This window comes from Rhinoderma darwinii, chromosome 5, assembly GCF_050947455.1.
Source record: "Rhinoderma darwinii isolate aRhiDar2 chromosome 5, aRhiDar2.hap1, whole genome shotgun sequence".
In the NCBI taxonomy this organism is placed as follows: domain Eukaryota; kingdom Metazoa; phylum Chordata; class Amphibia; order Anura; family Rhinodermatidae; genus Rhinoderma; species Rhinoderma darwinii.
The window spans coordinates 101,268,697-101,282,698 of record NC_134691.1 but is presented as its reverse complement, the minus strand read 5'-3'; positions in this window follow the sequence as shown (position 1 = coordinate 101,282,698).

Below are 14,002 nucleotides of genomic sequence, written 5' to 3'. Positions count from 1 at the left end.
ATGGTATTGTTTCTCATGTATATGATCATGTCCAGGAAATGTATTTGAGATTTTGAATAGTTGAGAGTGGGTTTGATGGTAGGATGGAACTTGTTGAAGTTTTTATGGAAAGAAAGCAGTTCATGTCCAGAGCCTGTCCAGATTATCAGCAGGTCATCAATGTACCGGAAATATGCTAGAGGTTTAGTTGCGCAGGTAGATAAAAACTCCTCCTCTAGTTTGGCCATGAACAGGTTAGCATATTGTGGTGACATTCTGCTACCCAAAGCGCTTCCTATACACTGCAGATATATATCTTTGTCAAATAAAAAATAATTGTGATGGATTACGAACCTGATGAGTTGTAGGGCTGGCTCTGTCGCTCGATTGTTCTTTTGAAGAAAGTGTTGGCATGCAGCTATGCCATCCTCATGGGGGATGTTAGAATACAGAGACTCCACATCCATAGTTGCCAATATTATTCCCTCTGGTAGTGGACCTAGGGCTGAGAGTTTGCAGAGTACATCTGTGGTGTCCTGGACATAACTGGGTGTGCACCTCACCATTTTCCACCCAGTCAGAAATATTCTCAGTTAAAGTCCCAACACCTGAAATGATTAGTCTCCCTGGAAATTCCAGGGATTGGTCTCCCTTGCTGAAATTAATTTGTAATACATTTTTTCCCGTAATGCAGAAGGTTTTACCAGAGAAATGCAACTCAATAATTATTGCACAGATTCTGAAGTTTTCAGAAATATCCCACATGTGGCCCTAGTGTGCTAATGGACTGAAACACAGGCCTCAGAATCAAAGGAGCACCAAGTGGATTTTCAGGCCTCCTTTCCATTAGAAAATATTTTAGGCACCGTGTCAGGTTTGAAAAGGGCTTGTGGTGATAAAACATAAGAAAAACCGTCAAAAAGACACCATTTTGGAAACTACCCCCTCCCCCCAAGGAATTAATCTACGGGTATTATGAGTATTTTCAGGAAAATTCAAAATTTTTCCCATAAAATGTACTTTTAGCTTACATTTTCTCATTTTCACAAGGGTTAGGCCTCATGCACATGACCGTAGCCATGTGCACGGCCGTGATTTTCAGATCCGCCGGCCGCGGAGTGTCACCTGCGAACCACCCGCAAATTGCGGGCCATGCACATGGCCGCATCCATTATTTTCTATGAGCCTGGACCGCAGAACACGGCCGTAGTAAGACATGTCCGTTCTTTCTGCGGTCCAGGCTCCTGGACCATGCACGGACCGTGGAAACCATGGTCGTGTGCATGAGCCCATAGAAATGAATGGGGCCGCAATTCTCCCGTGGATTTTCAGGAGAATTGCAGCCGCAAAAGCACATTCGTGTGCATGGGGCCTTAAAGGAGAAATAGCAACCCAATATTTGTAAAGCAATTTCTCCTGAGCACAGAAATACCCCATATGTGGACATAAATTGCTGTTCCTACCCACTGCAGGGCTTAGAAAGGAAGCAGCATTATTTGGCTTTTGGAGCTCAAATTTTAGAATGGTTTGCGGCGCCATGTCACATTTGCAAAGCCCCTGCGGGACCAAATCAGTGAAAAAAGTGACTTCATTATGGAAACTACACCCCTGAAGTAATTTTTGGAAGGGTATAGTGAGCATTCTCCCGATTACGCCATATGTGGTAATAAACTGCTGTTTGGACACACGGCAGGGCTGAGAAAGGCAGGAATGCTATTTGGCATGCAGATCTTTCTGAATTGATTTTTGGCCACCATGTCACATTTGCAAAACCCTGTGGTACCAGAGTACAGTGGAAGCCCCCAAGAAGTGAACCTATTTTAGAAACTACACCCCTCAAGGCATTTATCATTTATCATTTGCCTGGACATATGACAGGGCTCAGAAATGAAGAACACCATGCGCATTTGAGGCCGATTTTGGTGATTTTCACAGCATTAGACCACAATTGCAGGGCTCTGAGGTCAAATAGTAAAACAAGCCCCCAAGTAGAGACCCCCATTTTGGAAACTACACCCCGTAGGACATATTAAGGGGTGTAGTGAGCATTTTGACCCTACATATTTTTTCATTAGAAATGAATGCGTAGCGTATGGTGCAGAGTAAAAATTGAAATTTTCCACTCATATGCCATTTTAGTGCATAATATGTTGTGGCCAGTTTGTGCCCTTGAAGACAAATACCTCATAAACTGTTAAGCGGGTTCTCCCGGGTATGGCGATGCCATATCTATGGACGTAAACTGCTGTTTGGGCACGCTGTAGGGTTCAGAAGGGAGGGAGCCCTACTTGGCTTTTGGAGCACAGATTTATCTTGGTAGTAGTTTTGCTTGGTGTTTTACTGGTATTTCAGTTTATAATGTGGGGGCATATGTAATCTGTGCGGAGAACATCAGGGCATAATAAGAGGGTATAATAAATAATAATTCATAGATGTGTGGCTGGTGTCACACTGATAAATGGCGCCAAATCTTATACGCTTTTGGAACACTCTGCACGTTTTGAGCAAGAACTTCTTTATTTTTTCTCCGCCAGAGCTGTGTGAGGGCTTAATTGTTGCGGCACGATCTGTAGTTTTCATCGGTACCATTCATTGGTACCATCTTTTTGGCAAGCAAGGTGACCAAAAACCAGCAATTCTGACAATATTTTTTATTATTTTTTTACGGCATTCACCGTGGGTTATAAATAGCATTTTACTTCATTCTGCGCGTCGATACGATTACGGCGATGCCATATGTATATCTTTTTTTTATGTTTTGCTTCATTTTGCACAATAAAAATCCATTTTTAAAAAAAATCATTTCTTTTTTGTGTCACGATATTCTGAGAGCCATAACTTTTTTATTTTTCATCAAAAAAGCATTGTTTAATCTTGTGTAGGGAAGTGGTATGGGAAGGCTGGGTTCACACAGAGTTTTTTGATGAGTTTTTTTACGCGGAAACCGCGCCGCAAAACTCGTCAAAAACGTCCCGAAAATGCCTCCCATGGGAGGCGGAGGCGTCTTTTTCCCGCGAGCGGTAAAACCGTCTCGTGGGAGAAAGAAGGGACATGCCCTATCTTCGGGCGTTCACGCCTCTGACCTCCCATTGACATCAATGGGAGGCAGAGAAAGCGTATTTCGCAGTGTTTTATGCCCGCGGCGCTCAATGAAAATCGGCATGCAGGGAGAGGAAAATCTGCCTCAAACTTCCAAATGGAATTTTGAGACAGAATTTCCGCCTGCAAAAAAACTCAGTGTGAACCCAGCCTTACACTCAATTATCATTTAATTTATACATTTTCAGGAGTAATAGAAGAGTAACAGCACAATGCACAGTTCTAAGAAAAGTTGTGAAAACACTGTGTAATAACTTCCCTGCATAAGTTCATTTTTCAATTAGCTAATATCCTATCTAAGATGGAAAGAGAATATTAATGGCTTTCACTGTATTACGTATTTTTTTTAGCCATCTTTAGAGAATTGTAAAGTAAGTTATTCAGTGGGTATGCTGTGATTCTTTAGAAGCAAAGTTTATTAATTACTCATCTCTATTATTTGTGATAAGTAATGATGACTAAATTAAATAGAAACTCTGGTAAAACAATTTTCTATAGTAAATATTCATTAGTTAATCAATATTTTTTTGCAAAAACAGTGCTTGCACGGGAGCAACGGAATCAGTATGGTGGACTGTTCAGCATTACCAGAAACTGCCATACCTTTAAATCTGTAAACCAAAAGTTAAACCAAAAACGGTTATGAGTTTTTGTACAGTTATATGTGTTTTTGTACATTGGCAGGGTAGGGTTTTGGGCTGGGAAGAGAGTAATTTTCTACCCCTCAACAGAGGCGATTATTTTATTCTTGTGTTATTTTTTAGTTGTGATTTTTTACAAAATTTGGCCCTCTAGAATGGTGGTAATAAATTTACCAACTTTTTCTGAAACCCATAATCTTTCAAACCGTATAAAGATAAGCTCCTGCTAAAAACCTAAAATAGCCAATGAAGTTATTGAAGATACTGCAACACCTACGTAATAGGAGTGACAGTATCTGATATGGTTATGTCCTTGTTTAAAGTATATATCTGTAAGCAGCCCAAAATTATAATTTTTGTAATTGGAATGATCTTAAAGAATGAGGAAAGAGCCAAGCAACCCTGTAACAGCAAGCTGCAATCCATCATTGTGACATAAGGAGCTTCACCTTGATTTACCTTTGATAGCTTCTCTCACACCCATCTCATTTCACTGCATACAAACATCCATTCACCTACTCAGATTCACACTCTTGATTCAAATGATGTGTAACAAAGCTTTCCTGTATCATATATCCTACACCCGACGGGGAACGGGGATAGGTAAGTATGTATGTTATTATTTTTCTATTAGGTCCATACATATGGGGGCATTATACTGTGTATGGGAGGGAGATGGGGGCATTATAGTGTGTATGGGAGTGAGGGGGCATTATACTGTGCATGGGAGGGAGGGGGGCATTATACTGTGTATGGGAGGGAGGGAGCATTATACTGTGTATGGGAGGGGGGCATTATAGGTATGCCACTAATCACTCACATCTTCTTCCAGTCTTCTGGCCGTGGGTGGAGCTAACTGACGGTTGGGCTGTGGGTGGAGCTCTATGTGGGCGGAGCTCTATGTGAGCTTCGGACATCACGTCCTTCTCGGTTATATAATAGATTTATGTGAATCGCAAAATTGTGCCTGAAAAAAGAGTACCATTCATGGGTTAATTAGAATTGGACGCATGCACCATACTCCACGGGCATCGTACGGTTGCCAAGGCAACTGTGCCGCCCAGTGTGTAAGAGTGTCTCTCCACACCCAATGTCTGGTGTAACAGGAGATCATAAGTGGAGGTACAATTTAAATTACAAACTTTGCAGCTGCCTTTCTTCCTTAAGGTGTTTTTTTGGCATTCTTTGGTAAAAATGAAAGAAAAGTATATTCATGTACATTTTACAAAAAAAATAAAAGTAAGGAAGAAAACAATGTGTAATGCCATGTGTGGACCTTAGCACCACTAGTGGTATTATTGGTGTATAGCACACAGGAAGGATAAAAGGAGGCTTGCTAGGACTCTATCCAGGTAATTCTGGAGCTGGCCCTGCATGTCTGTGTATCTTTATAGTCTGCACTCCCCTGGGGCTGTCATTTGCGGCCCGCGAACACAGAGCTGCTAGCATAGGCTCTGCTCCGGGACTCTGGAATTCCCTGACATCGCTGTCCACATATGAACAGCGATGTCAAGGTCTTCCCCAGAGCGGAGTACCGGGCAGAGCGCTAGTATCGGCTCTGCTCCGGGACCCTGTGGAATTCACTGACATCGCTGTCCATCGGTGTCCCCAGAGCGGAGTCCCGGGCAGAGCGCTAGTACAGGCTCTGCTCCGGGACTCTGTGGAATCTTCTATGGACAGCGATGTCTGGGGCTTCCCCAGAGCTGGAGTCTCGGGCAGAGCGCTAGTATAGTCTCTGCTCTGGGACTCTGGGGAAGCCATACATCGACAATGATGTCAGGGGCTTCCCCAGAGCAGGAGTCCCATTGATGTCAGGAGCACAGCTGGAGTCCCAGGAAGAGCCTGCTAGCGCTCTGCCCGGGACTCCAGCTCTGGGGTTGCCCCTGACATCCATGTCCATATATGGACAGAGATGTCAGGAGCAGTGCTGGAATCCTAGGCAGAGTGCTAGAAGCGGCTCTGCTCTGGGACTCCAGTTCTGGGCAAGCCCCTGACATGACTGTCCATATATGGACACTGATGTTAATGGCTTTCCCAGAGTTCCGGCGCAGAGCCTATATTAGTGCTCTGCTCGGGGACTCCGGCTCCGGGGTTGCCCCTGATATCACATTCCGGTCCAGGAGGATCCCCTGACATCACTGTGTATGGACAGTGATGTCAGGGGCTCCAACAGTAGAGGAATCCCCTGCCAAAGCGTCGGCAACGCTCTGGCTGGGGATTCCACTCCTAGACGGAGCCCCAATGGAGCTATCTACTTGGGGTGTGTGTGGCATTATCTGCGGAGGGCACTGTGGCAACATCTTGCGAGAGCACTGGGGCAGCATCTACGGAGGGCACTGTGCCAGCATCTATGGAGGGCACTGTGCCAGCATCTACAGAGCACACTGTGGCAGCATCTACAGAGGGCACTCTGGCAGCATCTACAGAGGGCACTGTGGCAGCATCTACAGAGGGCACTGTGGCATTATCTACAGAGGGCACTGTGGCATTATCTACAGAGGGCACTGAGGCATTATCTGCAGAGGGCACTGTGGCAGCATCTACAGAGGACTCTGTGGCAGGATCTACAGAGGACACTGTGGCAGCATCTACAGAGGGCACTGTGGCAGCATCCACAGAGGGCACTGTGGCAGTATCCACAGTTGGCACTGTGGCAGCATCCACAGATGGCACTGTGGCAACATCCACAGAGGGCACTGTGGCACTATCTAAAAAGGAGCTGCCCAACCTTGACCCTGTGTGTCTGCCAAACACTGCTAACTGAGCCGCCGGACTGCATTTAGCAACACTTAGGGCTAGTTCACACAGAGTTTTTTTGCAGGAGGAAAATTCCTCCTGCAAAATCTGGTCCAGGCGTTTTTTTGCACAGTGGTTTGACAAAAACGTGTCAAAACACTCGTCGAGGCGTTTTTTTTTCCGTCTCCCACTGATTGAAATGGGGTTTTGGAGGCGGAAACCGCCTCAAGATAGGTCATGTCGCTTCTTTTTACTGGGAGGCATTTTCAGCCGTTTTTTGACGAGTTTGACGGTTTCAGTGCCAAAAAACTAGTCAAAAAAAACTCTGTGTGAACAGGGCCTTAAACTGGAAAACTGGATTGTTGAAATAAGCACGTGGAGGATTCTCTAAAATTTTAAACCTAGCAGTATTATTATAGTAATGTAGTATTATTATTATTATTATTATTATTATTATTATTATTATAGTAATGTAGTATTATTATTATAATAGTAATATAGTGTTATAGTAGTTCAAATAACTAATTGACTAACAATAATTTTGTATTGTATCAAATTTGAAAGTAATGTTGCCCGTCAACTTCCCATTTTTTCTATATGTGGCCCACTTACCCGGCCGAGTTTGAGACCCCTGCTGTATTGTGTCTGTTTTTTATTAAAACATATTAATGTGTATAGACTGACTTTATCACTTCTATCCTGTTGAAAGTGATCACAATTATAGTACAAATGTTCTGCAGAAACTGCTAGGAGATGATGTCACTTTATAAATAATTGATATACATATACAAAATAGAGCAGTTTTGCTCCACATGAAATCTAAAAAGCAAACATTAATTACAGTTTTATTATTTAATAGATGTGTAGTCCTTTACTTTCCAAAAACGCAAAGCTGTAACGTACAATGGTCTTTAGACAGGGGTTTGCACAGTGACATGGGAATAAATCAGGTTATATACTGCCCCTAGAAGTCTATAGAGAGAAAAGGGGGCAGGGAGCAGGAGCAGAATGAGAGAGAGATGCTGCGGCTTCTAATAAGTGTTTTATCTCACCCCAGTGAGGGATACTCAGCTACACTGCTCATAACTGTTGTAAAATGTTCTTCGTGCTGCTACCGCTTCCGAGGGTGTTCATCAAAGAAATAGGGGAGCAGGATGTCCACCCACTATCTCAGGGAAAACAGAGATTTATGGTATGTTCACAAGCTAAACTAAAAACGGCTGGAAAATACAGAGCTGTTTTAAAGGGAAAACAGCCCCTAATTTTAAGCCGTTTTTTAAAGCATCAAACGTTTTTTGATCAGATTTCTGGAGCCGTTTTTGGTGCTGCTTTTCTATTGACACACTGAAAAACGGCTCCAAAAATGGCTCAAGAAGTGACATGCACTTCTTTTTACGGGGCATTTTTTTACGCGCTGTTTTTTCATACGGTCGCGTAAGAAAAATGCCCCGTCTGATCAAAATGCCGTTTTTGCCATTGAAATCAATGGGCATATGTTTGGAGGTGTTCAGCTTCCATTTTTTCAGGCGTTTTTCGAGACGTTTACGCACTGAAAAACACCTGAGAACACTTCGTTTGAACATACCCTTAGAGATAGAGTGTGGGATAGTACACATAGTTTATTATGAAAAGTCACCTGAAAATTTAGGTACACTTTAATGTATACCTATCATTCAAATGTTTTTTTAATAAATGAATACCCTATGTTATACAGATTAACATACCAAACTGTCACTTTTTTTTTTTTCTATGGAGCTCTAGCTCCTTAACGCTTTATGTATCCCATGGTTTGCTAACTATATAGATTTCAATGGCATGTGGCCATCACAAGGGGGGAACAAACTATATACAAATTTAAACAGACTCATTTAGTTTAATAATCCCATATAAATCCGTCATCACTTTGCTCCCTCTAGTGATGGCCCCGTGGCACGAAAATCTACATAGAAATCAAACCGTGGCATACAAAGGGACGTTCATATGCCCTGATTGGAAAAGCCCTTTAACACGAGGACATTTCTCAAACCAGATTAATGTATCAGTGCTGCTTTGATCATAGAATGACATTACATTGAAGTTTTTTTTATGTACAGTTGTGAGCACCTTTCAAGCTTAGTTATAGGTAAAGTCATTTCCTATAGTTGATCTAGTACTGGCAAGAAGGTACAGTAGTATTTGCTAATCTAATAACATTTTACAAAATGAATGAGGGGGTTAATCTCATGGTACCCTTCAGCGCTATTTACACTTTATCTCATTACAGTATACTATATGAGTTACTACATTTTTTTGTATCTGTACTTGAAAGCATCTTGAAAACAAATTGAAGACTTCTGGTTGCACTTCCCTCTCCCAGGAATACTGGCGGTGAACTCGTTAATATTGCTGGCTACAACTCTGCTGATGTAAGTCTTGGAGTTTTTATTCTCTCAGTATCTGCTGATGGAAGAGACGAGCTGGTGTTTAGGATCTCAAAGCGGCTGCTGAGGACCTGATCCATTTCTTTATACCCTCCTCGGACCGGGAAAAATCTGCTGCTGCTGCTGCGACATGTGCATGATGTCTTTCAAGGCAAGTGATGATTGTTTTACATTCAGATGTAAGCAGTAAATATATGGCAACGCCTCACACGCCGGGTTCCTGCCTTACAGGCCTTGTTCTGGGATAGCACAGTACAGATATTGCTGTTACAGGCCTTAAATCACAGTCACTTTTAAAATCCTGCAGATATGAGCCAGCAATTATCCTTAGTATAAGACAATGCTGGGAACTCTGGATTAATCTGCTCTACAGGGAGTGGAAGTGTTTATTTACATTAACAAAGAAAGTGTTTCTTTTTATATTATTCTTTTTTAGATATTGTAAACATGTTAATTATTTACAGAATCGTTTTTCAATAATATAACATAATGTGTAAAGAAACAGGGTGATAAAAAAAAACATAATATAAAAAAAGGTCATAATAACAGATTAAAAAAATTCTTCAAAAAGTAAAGATCAATCCTAACCTAAGATATTTCTAACTTTGTAGACAATTTATAGTATCGAAATGTACTTCACTTGTCATTTGTACTTTAGAGTCATTTGTTTGACCTTTACTTTCTTTATATTATACAGTATGATCTGATATTTATGTCAAGCTACATGATGATTTTCCTCTATATTTTTCTAACTTGTCCCAAAAGTTTACAGGTACTATTGCTCATAGATGTTCTCTGCACTCAGATAGGGGACGGAGAGAAGGGTATGCAGGTCTGGGGCCTTTTACCTTTGAATTGGGATAGTTACTAGCACAAACTGCCTGAATTTTTACTTGAACTTGGCTTTAGCTAATGGGGGAATGCCAAACAGGGATCGGATGATGACTGTTGGCTCAAATTTTCTGTCGCACAGCAGTCATGTTCCTTAGGAATGCATTGATCGACACATAGGTGGATTGTGCAAGCAACAGCAATGCAATCTTTATTATTGATGCAGCTAGATTTGAAGAAACTTGTTAACTTTTTCTTAAAGAAATACAAAGAGAAATGTCATGAAAATTGCTGTATTTTACTATGCAGGTAAATTGTAATTTCCTTTGATAAATAAAATAAATTGCATGAAATAAAGGAAAAAGAATAGCACATCTACAATTTCAATGTAAGTCACATGCACATAAACATGTCTCTGGATAGCCCCAGTCTTAGGTCAACATGTTTTAAAGGGGTTGTCTAGTATTGAAAACCCATTTTTATATACCATATTAAGGAATTCTGAGTTAATAGAAGGGGTCATTTGTTCAGGTTCTTTATCTCTTGGTTAAAGTGAAGAGCGGTTACAAAGGGTTGCTCTCAGTCCTGTTCTGCATCACACAGAGAACCCACTGAGGAGCTATCAGTTTTCCTGACATGTTTATTATAATAAATACTTGCATGCCCCATTAATAACAAATAACAAACCTTTCATAGAATTCTGCATTGTGCCATTCCTCTGTTATACCTCCTGTAAATGTATAAATAAATTAGCAACGGGGCGTTACTATTCCCTGTGTCAATTGGACGTGTCCCTACACCCTCTGACGTTGTCCAATCAGTGCTGACAGTGTCAAGCTGTGTAGGGTCATACACCATAGCTGCATTGGTTTTTACAAGCATGTGCCTGGAGGTTTGTTTTTTTTCACTAGCATTTTCACTATCATTATAGTAGACAATAAAAGTAGCTGCATTTCTTTTGGTGTTGGTGGGCAGGTGTCCCCCCTTAGAAATCGTCTATTTTTTGGAGACATTTATCTCATGTCTGTAGCCAGCTTTAGGGAAGATAAAAAGTGAAGGTAACATGTTCCTGATTGGTTGTGTACCCTGCCCAATCAGGTGCCGCCATCACTACACAATTTTTGTGTTTCTCTGATAGAACTGCTTCAGAATATGGAGTACAGTGAACAGAGTTCATCTATGAGCTCTGGTGCAAATGGAAAATTATAAAGGTAAAGGAACACATTGGGGCAGATTTACCAAAACTGTGTTAAATTCAGACCGCATAGAATTAGACTAGATGCACCAAATTTATAACAGTGGCTCATGCTGCATGATAAATTTGGCGCACTCTCATACACTTCTGTCTAAGTTTATACCACCTCTTTGTTGGCTTATTGTAGGCTACTTTTTTTGTCTAAATTTTTGTGCTATGTGGTGCATCTTAACGCACGCTAAGCCACACAACCTTGTTGGACATATCTGAGTTTTCTGGCGTATTTCATTAATAAATTTGTCTAAAATAATTTTTCCGCTAAAAAGAAGGAGCAATTTATGCAAAAATTAGGGTGCAATACCAATAGCAAATCTGCCCCATTATAGATGGGTAATGCACATATCTGCTGTTTATAGCAGAATAGACTAACTTTTAAAGTGGATGTCTTGGCTGAAATTAAAAGTCGCTGCCGCTGCAGGGGGAATGTGGTATTTTTTGGAGCCATTCCACTGAATTGCCAACCATGTAATAATTGAACGTCTCAAATCTGCAAGGGCTTCTGTTTCTCCACTCTGGCTCAGAGAGGGGAGTCCTGAACCGGATACCTACTTCTATGACATCCATATGCCCGATTAGGGCATATTAACATATTAAGGTTTTAATTGTGAGACAACTAAATATTACACACAACAGGGTTTTCATACAACTATGTGGTCTATGGGACACAGTAAATTAAGTGTTCATCTTCTTATTTTATTAGACTTAATATATAATCATATGTGCACCTGAGGGGAACCTCAACCATAAAGTGGCACCAGTGTCAGGCTGTGCAAGCTAACTGAGAACTCCATAGTCCAGCCTACAGATACAACAGTGGCGAATCCTCTGTGGTTTGCACCAGTCACCTTGCTTGGTTCACTCAGCTCCTTCTAGTTCTAGTGAGGTGCTAGTGAATACCCCACTACAGTTCATGGTCCCAACTACACTTGGTGACAGTGTAATGATGACTTCACTTCACTACTCCACTATATTCACTTCCATGGGAGAAAAGGCTGCAATACCTGTGAATCGCAGCTAAATGCGTGTCGACGACTCACAGTGAGCAAGAAGAAATGAAGGGGAAGCGGCGCTCGTACGAGCGCTGCGGCCCCTTCAAAACAGTTGATCGGCGGGGCTCCCAAAAGTCGGACCCCGACCCATCAGCTATTGATGGCCTATCCTGAGGAAAGGCCATCAATTTTTAGTGGCTAGAAAACCCTTTTAGGGTGCACACATTGCGTGTGGCAAAACCGCAGCGTAATACAGTACCAGCATAGTCAATGAGATTCCAGAAAATCTCATGTACACGCTGCAGTATTTTTCTGCACATAAATTGACCTGCGGTGCAGATTTTAAAATCCGCAGCATGTGATTTTATCTTGCGTTTCCGCTTGCGAATTGTATATGCCTAGTGCTGAGGAAAACCGCACCAAAACCCGCACCAAAACCCGCAGCATGAAATAGCATTGAAAAACACACGATTAGGTGCGGTTTTTACCTGAGTATTTCCTGCGTATTGATGCGGTTTTGGTGCGTATTTTCCACAGCAAAATACGAAACGTGTGCATGTAGCCTTAAAGAGGCTCTGTCACCAGATTTTGCAACCCCTATCTGCTATTGCAGCAGATCGGCGCTGCAATGTAGATTACAGTAACGTTTTTATTTTTAAAAAACGAGCATTTTTGGCCAAGTTATGACCATTTTTGTATTTATGCAAATGAGGCTTGCAAAAGTCCAAGTGGGCGTGTTTAAAGTAAAAGTCCAAGTGGGCGTGTATTATGTGCGTACATCGGGGCGTTTTTACTACTTTTACTAGCTGGGCGTTCTGACGAGAAGTATCATCCACTTCTCTTCAGAACGCCCAGCTTCTGGCAGTGCAGACACAGCCGTGTTCTCGAGAGATCACGCTGTGACGTCATTCACTTCCTGCCCCAGGTCCTGCATAGTGTCGGCACCAGAGGCTACAGTTGATTCTGCAGCAGCATCAGCGTTTGCAGGTAAGTAGCTACATCGACTTACCTGCAAACGCTGATGCTGCTGCAGAAACAACTGTAGCCTCTGGTGCCGATGTGTCCTCGCTCGTCCGACACGATGCAGGACCTGTGAGTGACGACACAGCGTGATCTCTCGAGAACACGGCTGTGTCTGCACTGCCAGAAGCTGGGCGTTCTGAAGAGAAGTGGATGATACTTCTCGTCAAAACGCCCAGCTAGTAAAAGAAGTAAAAACGCCCAGATGTAACACACATAATACACGCCCACTTGGACTTTTACTTTAAACACGCCCACTTGGACTTTTGCAAGCCTCATTTGCATAAATACAAAAATGGTCATAACTTGGCCAAAAATGCTCGTGTTTTAAAAATAAAAACGTTACTGTAATCTACATTGCAGCGCCGATCTGCTGCAATAGCAGATAGGGGTTGCAAAATCTGGTGACAGAGCCTCTTTAAGGTTTAGAATATTAGACATATTCATTTTGTATAACTGAGCTACAATACAGAAATGGTTTAAGATATTCAGGGCATTTTTGAATAACACAGGCACAAGCCCACAGAACCCAATCACATTAAAACCATCACACCATTCCCTACAAAATCATTGTGACAGTATCACATATTAGAGGATATAGTATATAGTTTAAAAAAATATTTAATATACTCGTTTTCCTAATACATGGCCTAAAAGGTATCATGTAAGATGTCTTGGGCTCAATCAGGGGTGGGTTGTTGGAATTGCAACATACCGTCTATGTATATCTCCTGTTGACTGATATCCTGTAATGACTGTGATATAGCACATTGTTCCCATTACTTTAACATATAGAAAGTACAGTGTAGTGTACTCAATGTTAATTTTCATGGGTAAACAATTGTCATGTTTTAGCACATTCATTGATTTTAACATTTAATGATGCTTTCCCAGTCACGCAAATCTTTTCGATGGTTTTTACGGAATGTGTGAAGCCTTTCTGGTCCCTATAAAGTACAGCTAGACCTGTTGAGATCTGTTATCTAAAAAAACTTGTAAGAACATTTCACCTTCCAGTAAGTTTAGCAAAGT